Source organism: Zingiber officinale, chromosome 7A (genome assembly GCF_018446385.1).
Source record: "Zingiber officinale cultivar Zhangliang chromosome 7A, Zo_v1.1, whole genome shotgun sequence".
NCBI classification, from domain to species: Eukaryota; Viridiplantae; Streptophyta; class Magnoliopsida; order Zingiberales; family Zingiberaceae; genus Zingiber; species Zingiber officinale.
In genome coordinates, this window is record NC_055998.1 from 73,562,260 (window position 1) to 73,571,571 (window position 9,312).

Consider the following 9,312-nt stretch of genomic DNA (forward strand, 5'->3'; position numbering starts at 1 on the left):
ATATTGGGATGTGTTGGGATGGATTTGGATTCATGATGGGTAAACTTGGTGGTAATGGATTGTTACATGTATCAATTAAGGAGTTAGTTATAATGAGTTAAATCTAATTCAACTAAAGGAAGTGGGTGAATCAAGGTTGATCTTTCGATTAGGTTTTCCTAAGGGTTTTTGGGTTTAGCTAGTTGTTGCTTATATGATTAGCTAAGCTGAACATTATATGATTTGCAGGATGTTGATTCGAGATGAGCGTCTCGACATGGGATTGGATTAGCACGATCTTCTTTTTGAGGCGGGTACCTTGACTTATCTTTTGATATTGTCATCTGATATGCTTAGTAGGCTATAACTTGCAGTAATAGTTATGTTTGTTTTTGTTTGGTATGTTACTACTTGATACCTGTAACATGTCTTATTTGTTGTTTGCTATATTTCCATGCTTATACCCTCTTGATTATTGTCATGTGTATTATGTTCATAGAGGTAGTGATGTACCATGCCTTATTGTGTATTGGACTAGTTATTTGCCATACCTGTCAAGTGTGCCTAGATCATTTTATTGGATCCATTTACTTTTTGGTACATACTTTATGGATATGGACATGGTCAGGATTTTCATGTTTAGTGTCATGCATCATTTTGCATGATTGTATGCTCAGCGATTGTCAGCTCCATTATTATTGAGTGCATCACTTCAGTTACATGGATCTGTACACACAACCACTCATGGGTTAGTGGTATATCAGGCAGGGTGTGTTGTGTTGGTTGCTACTCGGAAAACCTAGAGGTTCCACTGTACAAAAATTTTGTATAAAGGTCTGAACCTTTTCCTAGCTACCATGTGTTCTTTTAAATTAAATTTTGGATCGCCTGCGGAACTTAACACGTTTGATCCAAAACTTAATCTATTTGTTCTTTTAGGTTTTGACTTGGATCTCCTGCGGAACTTAACACGTTCGACCCAAATCACCTTAAGTTATTAATTCCATTAAATATTAATTTCCATAATTAGTTCCCAGTACTGACGTGGCGAGGCACATGTGTAGGATCGAAAATAATTTAGATATCTCCACAATTGCATGATATTGTCCACTTTGGGCCTAAGCCCTCATGGTTTTGCTCTTGAGCTCTCCCCAAAAGGCCTCATGCCAATGGAGATATCTTTCTCTTATAAACCTATGATCTTTTTTCCATGTGTTTTCAATATGGGACTATGTTTGCAACCTTGCAACCCCAACAATCCCCCCTCAAACAAAGGACCATGGGCTTCCCACGTCCGATCCTTGACTCACCAGGTCTTCCTGCCCCTCGGTCTACCCGACCTACTAGGACTTCCTGCCCCTCGGTCCACCCGACCTACTAGGACTTCCTTGCCTAGCCGCAACTAGGACTTCCTGCCTGGTGTCTGGTCCTCTTGATCCGAACATAGGAGCCCCCACTTTCTTTGTTCGAGGTCAATATTGTACTCACATGGTTCAATCAGACCATAGCTCTTGTGCACAGTCGGCGGTTAAACCTTTTGGCAATCCGGGCTCTGATACCAATTGTAGGATCGAAAAGAATTTAGATATCTCCACAATTGCATGATATTGTCCACTTTGGGCCTAAGCCCTCATGGTTTTGCTCTTGGGCTCTCCCCAAAAGGCCTCATGCCAATGGAGATATCTTTCTCTTATAAACCTATGATCTTTTTTTCATGTGTTTTCAATATGGGACTATGTTTGCAACCTTGCAACCCCAACAACATGGCCTTCTTGGATATGGGAGCAACCACCACCGACTAGACAAAACCTTTTATGGAAAGCTAATATTTAATTTCCTAAAATAACTTTAGGTTAACTGAAAAGAACAATCAAATCACAAGGAAAAATAAAACAAAAGAACACATCATCGAAAAACATATTCGAAATACTAGAATCGTAAGCCTCTTGTATTTGGTATTATTTCCATAAATAACTAGCATGATGCGGAAAGGAAAAATTACTAGTTATACCTTCTAGAAAGACCTCTTGATCTTCTACCGTATTCCTCTTCTAACCTCGGACGTTGTGTGGGCAACATTCTTCCGAGATGAGAAACCATCAATCACCTTCTTCTTCCTTGCAAGTTTCGGCCATCAAAACATCTTCTAGAATGAAGAGGTTCGACCACCACCACCATGCTCCAAGGGATGCTAGAAACGAGGCTTGCTTTCTCTCCTTCTTCTCCTTCCTTGATCCGGCCACTAACAAAAGCTCCACCAAGAGATAAGTTTCAGCCAACAAGAGGAGAGGAGAGAAATAGGGCCGACCACACCACCAAGGAAAAGAGGGAGAAAAATAGAATAGAATTGTTAGCCTTGAAGCCTCCTCTACCCCCTCTTTTATAATCCTTGATCCTGACAAATAAGGAAAATTTAATAAAAATTTTCTTAATTCTTTTTCCATTGAAAAGGAAAAAATATTTAATTAAAATAATTTTCTTTCTCAATTTTATTTGGTCGGCCACATAAAAGCTACAAACAAGGAGAGTTTTAATTAATTAAAACTTCCTAATTTGTCTCCAGAAATTTATAAAATTTCTCCAATAATTTAATCCCTTCATGATTGGTTTATAAAAAGGAAATTTAATAAATTAAAATCTTTCTTTTAAACATGTGGATAAAAAGAAAGTTATCTCTAAAAATTAAAATCTCTTTTAATTTACAAATAAGGAATGATATCAAATCTTTTCTCAATCTTTTGTAGAAACTAATAAAAGAGAATTATTAATTTTTAAACTTTCTTTTAAATCATGAACATGGTTAAAAAAGAAAGTTTTCTTAAAATTTAAAATCCTCCTTTAATCAACAAATAAGGAAAGATTTCAAATTTTAAACTCTCTTTTAAACATGTAGATGATTTACAAATAAGGAAAGTTTTTACCAAAAATTAAAACCATCCTTTTAAACTACAAATAAGGAAAGAGATTAATCTCTTCTCTTAATCTTTTGTAGAAAACTATAAAAGGAAATTTTTTTAATTTTTAAACTCTCTTTTAAAATCAAGATATCCACATAAGAAATAATTTTAATAAAAATCCTTTTTAATATTCTAGTGGTACCTAAGCTTGGGACCCAAGCTTTGGCCGCCATATGGCTCATCCACTTGGTCTTGGCGGCCCTAGCTTGGGTTCCAAGCTAGCTTGGCCCCATTGGATGGGTAAGAAGGTGGTATATAAATCTCTATATACTAGAGGCTACGATAGGGACCGAGATGAGGAATTGGTTTTGGTATCCCGATGAAATTAAGCATCCCGTGTTCGCCCGAACACACAACTTAATTTCAATAATAATTCATTCCACTAAAGAACTATTATTGAACTACGCACCAATCCCAAATTACATTTTGGGCTCCTTCTTATTATGAGTGTGTTAGTCTCCCTGTGTTTAAGATAACAAATGTCCACTAATTAACTAAGTTACTGACAACTCACTTAATTAATATCTAGCTCCAAGAGTAGTACCACTCAACTTCATCGTCATGTCGGACTAAGTCTACCTGCAGGGTTAACATGACAATCCTTATGAGCTCCTCTTGGGGACATTCTCAACCTAGATCACTAGGACACAGTTTCCTTCTATAATCAACAACACACACTATAAGTGATATCATTTCCCAACTTATCGGGCTTATTGATTTATCGAACTAAATCTCACCCATTGATAAATTAAAGAAATAAATATCAAATATATGTGCTTGTTATTATATTAGGATTAAGAGCACACACTTCCATAATAACTGAGGTCTTTGTTCCTTTATAAAGTCAGTATAAAAGGAACGACCTCAAATGGTCCTACTCAATACACTCTAAGTGTACTAGTGTAATTATATAGTTAAGATAAACTAATACCTAATTACACTACGACCTTCCAATGGTTTGTTCCTTTCCATCTTGGTCGTGAGCTACTGTTTATAATTTATAAGGAACCGATAACATGATCTTCTGTATATGACACCACACACCATGTTATCTACAATATAAATTAATTGAGCAACTACATTTATCATAAATGTAGACATTTGACCAATGTGATTCTTATTTCTAGATAAATGTTTATACCAAAAGCTAGGCTTTTAGTATACACTCTAACAATCTCCCACTTATACTAAAAGACTAAGCTGCCATATCTGCTGCCATACATCTGATTCCCAACCCTTCAACATGCCCATCAAAAGCTCTTGCCTTAAGGACCTTAGTGAAAGGATCTATAGGTCATCACCTGATGCAATCTAGGCAGCAACAACTTCTCCTCGTTTATACGATTTCTCGTATTGGGTGGTACTTGCACTCTATTGTGTTTACTTGCCTTATAGACTTATGGTTTCTTCGAGTTTGCTACTACACCAACATTATTACAATAAATTGTAACAATTTTTGGACAAACCAGAAATCATATCTAAGTCTATCTTGAGGTTATTGAGTCATTCAGCTTTTATGGCTACCTCAGAGGCTTGCCATATACTAAGCTTCTATGGTGGAGTCCAGAAAAACACCTATGCTTATCACTCTTCCATAGTTATGACTTTACCTCCTAAAGTAAACACAAAACCCCGAGGTTGACTTATTATTATCCCTATCCAATTGGAAGCCAAAATCCATGCAACCCACTAGGACCAAATTAACTGCCTTGTAAGCTAGCATATAATCTCTAGTGGCTCTAAGGTACTTCAATATATGCTTTACTGCAGTCCACTGTCCTTGTCCTGCTAACTATGCCCTTGGCAAAACAGATTTCTGATCTCGTGCATAGCATATATTAGGCTTCCGATAGCCGAAGCATAAAGAACTGCCTTTATTTCCTTTATCTCCTTTGATGTCTACAGAGACATATCTTTAGATAAAGTTACTCCATCCTAAAAAAGTAAGAAACCTTTCTTGGAGTTTTGCATGCTTAAAACGAGGAAGGATTTTTCCGATGTATGAAGCTTGGAATAAGTAAAATATTCTTTTTTTTTTTAGATCCCTTATTACTTTGATCTCAAGAATATATACATTCTCCCAAGTCCTTTATATCGAATTGTTTGGACAACCATACCCTTACTTCTGACAACATTTTGATATTATTTCCAACTACCAAAAATGTTATCTATGTATAGTGCAAGAAATACCACCACGCTTCCATGACACCTTTTGTATACACAAGACTTATCCAGTTACTAAATGAATCCAAAGGTCTGGATTACTTTGATAAACTGAATGTTCCAAGACCTTGAAGCTTTGTATCAGTCCATAGACTGATTGAGCTTGCACACAAGATGCTCTTAGCCTTGCAATGAACCCTCCGTTGCTTTATATGGATGCTTTCAAGACTTCCATTAAAGAATCTTGTCTCGACATCCACTTACCAAATAGATAAAAGAATCCGGATAGACTTAAGCATGGCTACCAGTGAAAAATTTTCCTCTTCATCGCCTTTGAAAGTTTCTACCTTCCTGCTCATCCCTCTTTTCCTATTATAGACCTTTTTATACCCAAAGGCTTTTACACCATTTGGTGGTTCTACAAGCTTCCAGTTTTATTAGAATACATATATTCTAGTATTCTATTACTACTCTTCCAAGATATTGCATCTTTATCTTGGAGTGCTTCATTATATGTCGGAGATCGGGTTCATGTCCTCGTGGATCGAGTCCAAAAACTCTCCCAAAACATGAATCTTTTAGGTTGCCTAACAACCCTCCCACTACGACAAGGCACTTTCGCAATTGTGTATCATTTGTGATACGTGTTGCGTCTTGTGTATCTCATCTTGTACAATTGGTACTAGATTAGACATGTCTTTATTATTTCCTTAAGAACAAGTTTTCTTATGGGCACATGGTTTATTACATAGTCCTTTTCTAAAATTGGTCATTGATGCTATCAATGACCTTCTGATTTTTAAGACTATAAACCTACTTTCATTTCTCTAGGATAACCCACAAACAAGTGAATTCCGTCCAACTTATCATTGTCTCTTCACATATATGTGGACTACAATCGAATCCAAATATGCTTTAAAATAAGCTTTATTAGAATTCTATATGAGTAGAGAGTTCGACTTTGGAAGGTACTATGTTCACTCGCTTCCAGTATATCCTTAAAATGAATTTGGTAAAATAACTCATCATCAATCTACTTATTTCCATAAGAGTCTTATACCTTCTTTCTACTACACCATTCTGAGGTGTACCTGTGCTTAGTTTGGATTGAATCCCTACTTCTGATAAGTGACTCCTAAATTCTCCCAAGAGGTACTTGCCACTATGATTTCACCATAGTGTCTTTTTACTTTGTTGTTTCTCCACATCAGCCTAGTACTCTTTGAACTAATCAAAGTACTTAGTCTTGCGGTACATTAAGTAAATTTATTTGTATCTTGAATAGTTGTCTATAAAATAGACAAAATATTCAATACTACCTCTTGTCATAGGATCACACAAATCAGAATGAACCAATTTCAACATATCTTTGATTCCATACCCCTTAGACTTGAAAGCTTCTTGGTTATTTTTCCTTCCAAGTAAGACTCGCAGGTTAGAAAGATTTCCACTACTAATGAACCCAAAAGTTCATCAGCTACCAATGAATCATACTCAAGTTAATATAACCTAGCCTTAGATGCCAAAGATATAATTGGTTCATTTCCGAAGGTTACTTTCTCTTAAAGTTAGAAGATGTGTTACTAATTTCCATTTGTTGCATCGTGAGAGTTATTGGATTTATAAATTGCCAACCAACGTACCAGAACAGATAACTTCCCTCTTTTTCTTAATAACAACTTTGTTATTAAAAGAGGTAGAATATCAAGTTCTTTGAATAGTTTAGAAACTGAAAACTAGTTCTTTCTAAACTTGGTGCGTAAAGACAATTACTCAAAAATCCATATTTTATTCTTATCAAAAGATAAACATCTCCCACTGCAACAGCTGCCATTTTTACAATAGTGCCCATGTGGACGGTGTTTTAATTTTCATTTAGTTGCCTGGTTTCCTGGAACCCTGCAATGAATTGCGGACATGATTAATGGCATCTGTATCTACACTCCAGGTTCTGGTAGATAACACCACTAAACATGTTTCAACTAATGAATTAAATACACCTATGTTGTTCTTAGTTTTAAGAAGACAGTCTACCTTAATGTCCAAGTCCTATTTCCAATCATTACAATTGAGACTACTAAGCCTTTTCTATAGTATGACTACTAGGGGATTGACAAATATTTAAATCCTAAGAATCACAAAAATATTTGGTCAAGATCAACTCCTTAAAAATCCCCATGAATTTTGTATGTCACGATAGTGTGGACGTATACAAAATCGAAGAGGAGATTTTATTCATTAATTTTATTATCTCGTCAACTTTACTTTATGACGAATAAAATTAATAGTTGATCTGTCTTTGATCAAATATTTGGTCAAAAACTTTTGAATTTAAAAAAAATATTGATTCCTCCAACAATATTATTTAAATTCACCAACACCTCAAACACCGTGAATTTTGCATGGACGTATACAAATTCAACATTTGTAAAAGGAGGGTTTTAACCCATTAATTTTATTATCTTGTCAACCTAACTTTTTGACAAATAAAATTAATAGTTGGTATCATTTGGTCACACAAATAATAGCAGTGACTCCGATGGGGAGGATACTATTAGATGTGTCTAAGTGTATACCATTACTTGACACTAAGTCTATTAATAAGATTATGCCCCTTCCGTTGGGGAAGATCACACGCTCTTAATTAACTTCCTATAGTCATCCAAAAATGGAAGTCTGTTCTAGTGATCCACAAACAAGCTCATCCGTTATGGAGGAAGGCACTCAGAGCCAACGCGCAAGCTTGTTTGCATCACTTACAAACCAGTAATGGAGACCATGAGATTTACTTAAAAATCCCTCTCCCACTTAGTTATTTATAAATGAGGAATTTTAACTATGCTAGCATACTAAATATGTAAACTAACATGCACACACAGCACAATATAAAAGCAATAAATAGAAAATCTAATTTTCAACTATTATGGCTTTTATCTCTAGTTGTCCTCCGTGTGTTGTCATCCCAACCGCCATATTTGTTACTCGCCATCGGGTCTACTTCGCATCCATCTTGCTCCTAGTTCCACTGCGCCTCGGTCCTTAGAAGGTTCCTTGCAAGATTCGATCCATGACATAAATAGAATTTTACATTTTGATCCTATATTCCATAAAAGGAATGTACATGTATCTAGATCAAAAATAAAACCTAATAAAACTAAATACGGCTCCTGCTGTATTTTATAATACAATCATGCACACAATAAAATGCCCTTGACATGTCCAAGGGTCCAATCACACACATAATAACTATAAGCCATAATAGTTGGATCCTGCGTCCACAAAGTTAGCACATCCTACTATTATCCCTAAATTATGTATGACATGTGCATAATTAAACTAATACCAAATACACGAGGCAAACCCTAGCTCGATACCAATTGTTGGTTGCTACTCGGAAAACCTAGAGGTTCCTGTATAAAAATTTTGTACAAAAGTCTGAACCTTTCCTAGCTAAGTGTTCTTTTAAATTAAATTTTGGATGGCTGCGGAACTTAACACGTTTGATCCAAAACTTAATCTATTTGTTCTTTTAGGTTTTGACTTGGATCTCTGCGGAACTGAACACGTTCGACCCAAATCACAATAAGTTATTAATTCCATTAAATATTAATTTTCATAATTAATTCCCAGTATCGACGCGATGAGGCACATGGCCTTCTTGGATATGGGAGCAACCACCACCGACTAGACAAAACCTTTTATGGAAAGCTAATATTTAATTTCCTAAAATAACTTTAGGTTAACTGAAAAGAACAATCAAATCACAAGGAAAAATAAAACAAAAGAACACATCATCGAAAACATATTCGAAATACTAGAATCGTAAGCCTCTTGTATTTGGTATTATTTCCATAAATAACTAGCATGATACGGAAAGGAAAAATTACTAGTTATACCTTCTAGAAAGACCTCTTGATCTTCTACCGTAATCCTCTTCTAACCTCGGACGTTGTGTGGGCAACGTTCTTCCGAGATGAGAAACCACCAATCACCTTCTTCTTCCTTGCAAGTTTCGGCCATCAAAACATCTTCTAGGATGAAGAGGTTCGGCCACCACCACCATGCTCCAAGGGATGCTAGAAACGAGGCTTGCTTTCTCTCCTTCTTCTCCTTCCTTGATCCGGCCACTAACAAAAGCACCACCAAGAGATAAGTTTCGGCCAACAAGAGGAGAGGAGAGAAATAGGGCCGGCCACACCACCAAGGAAAAGAG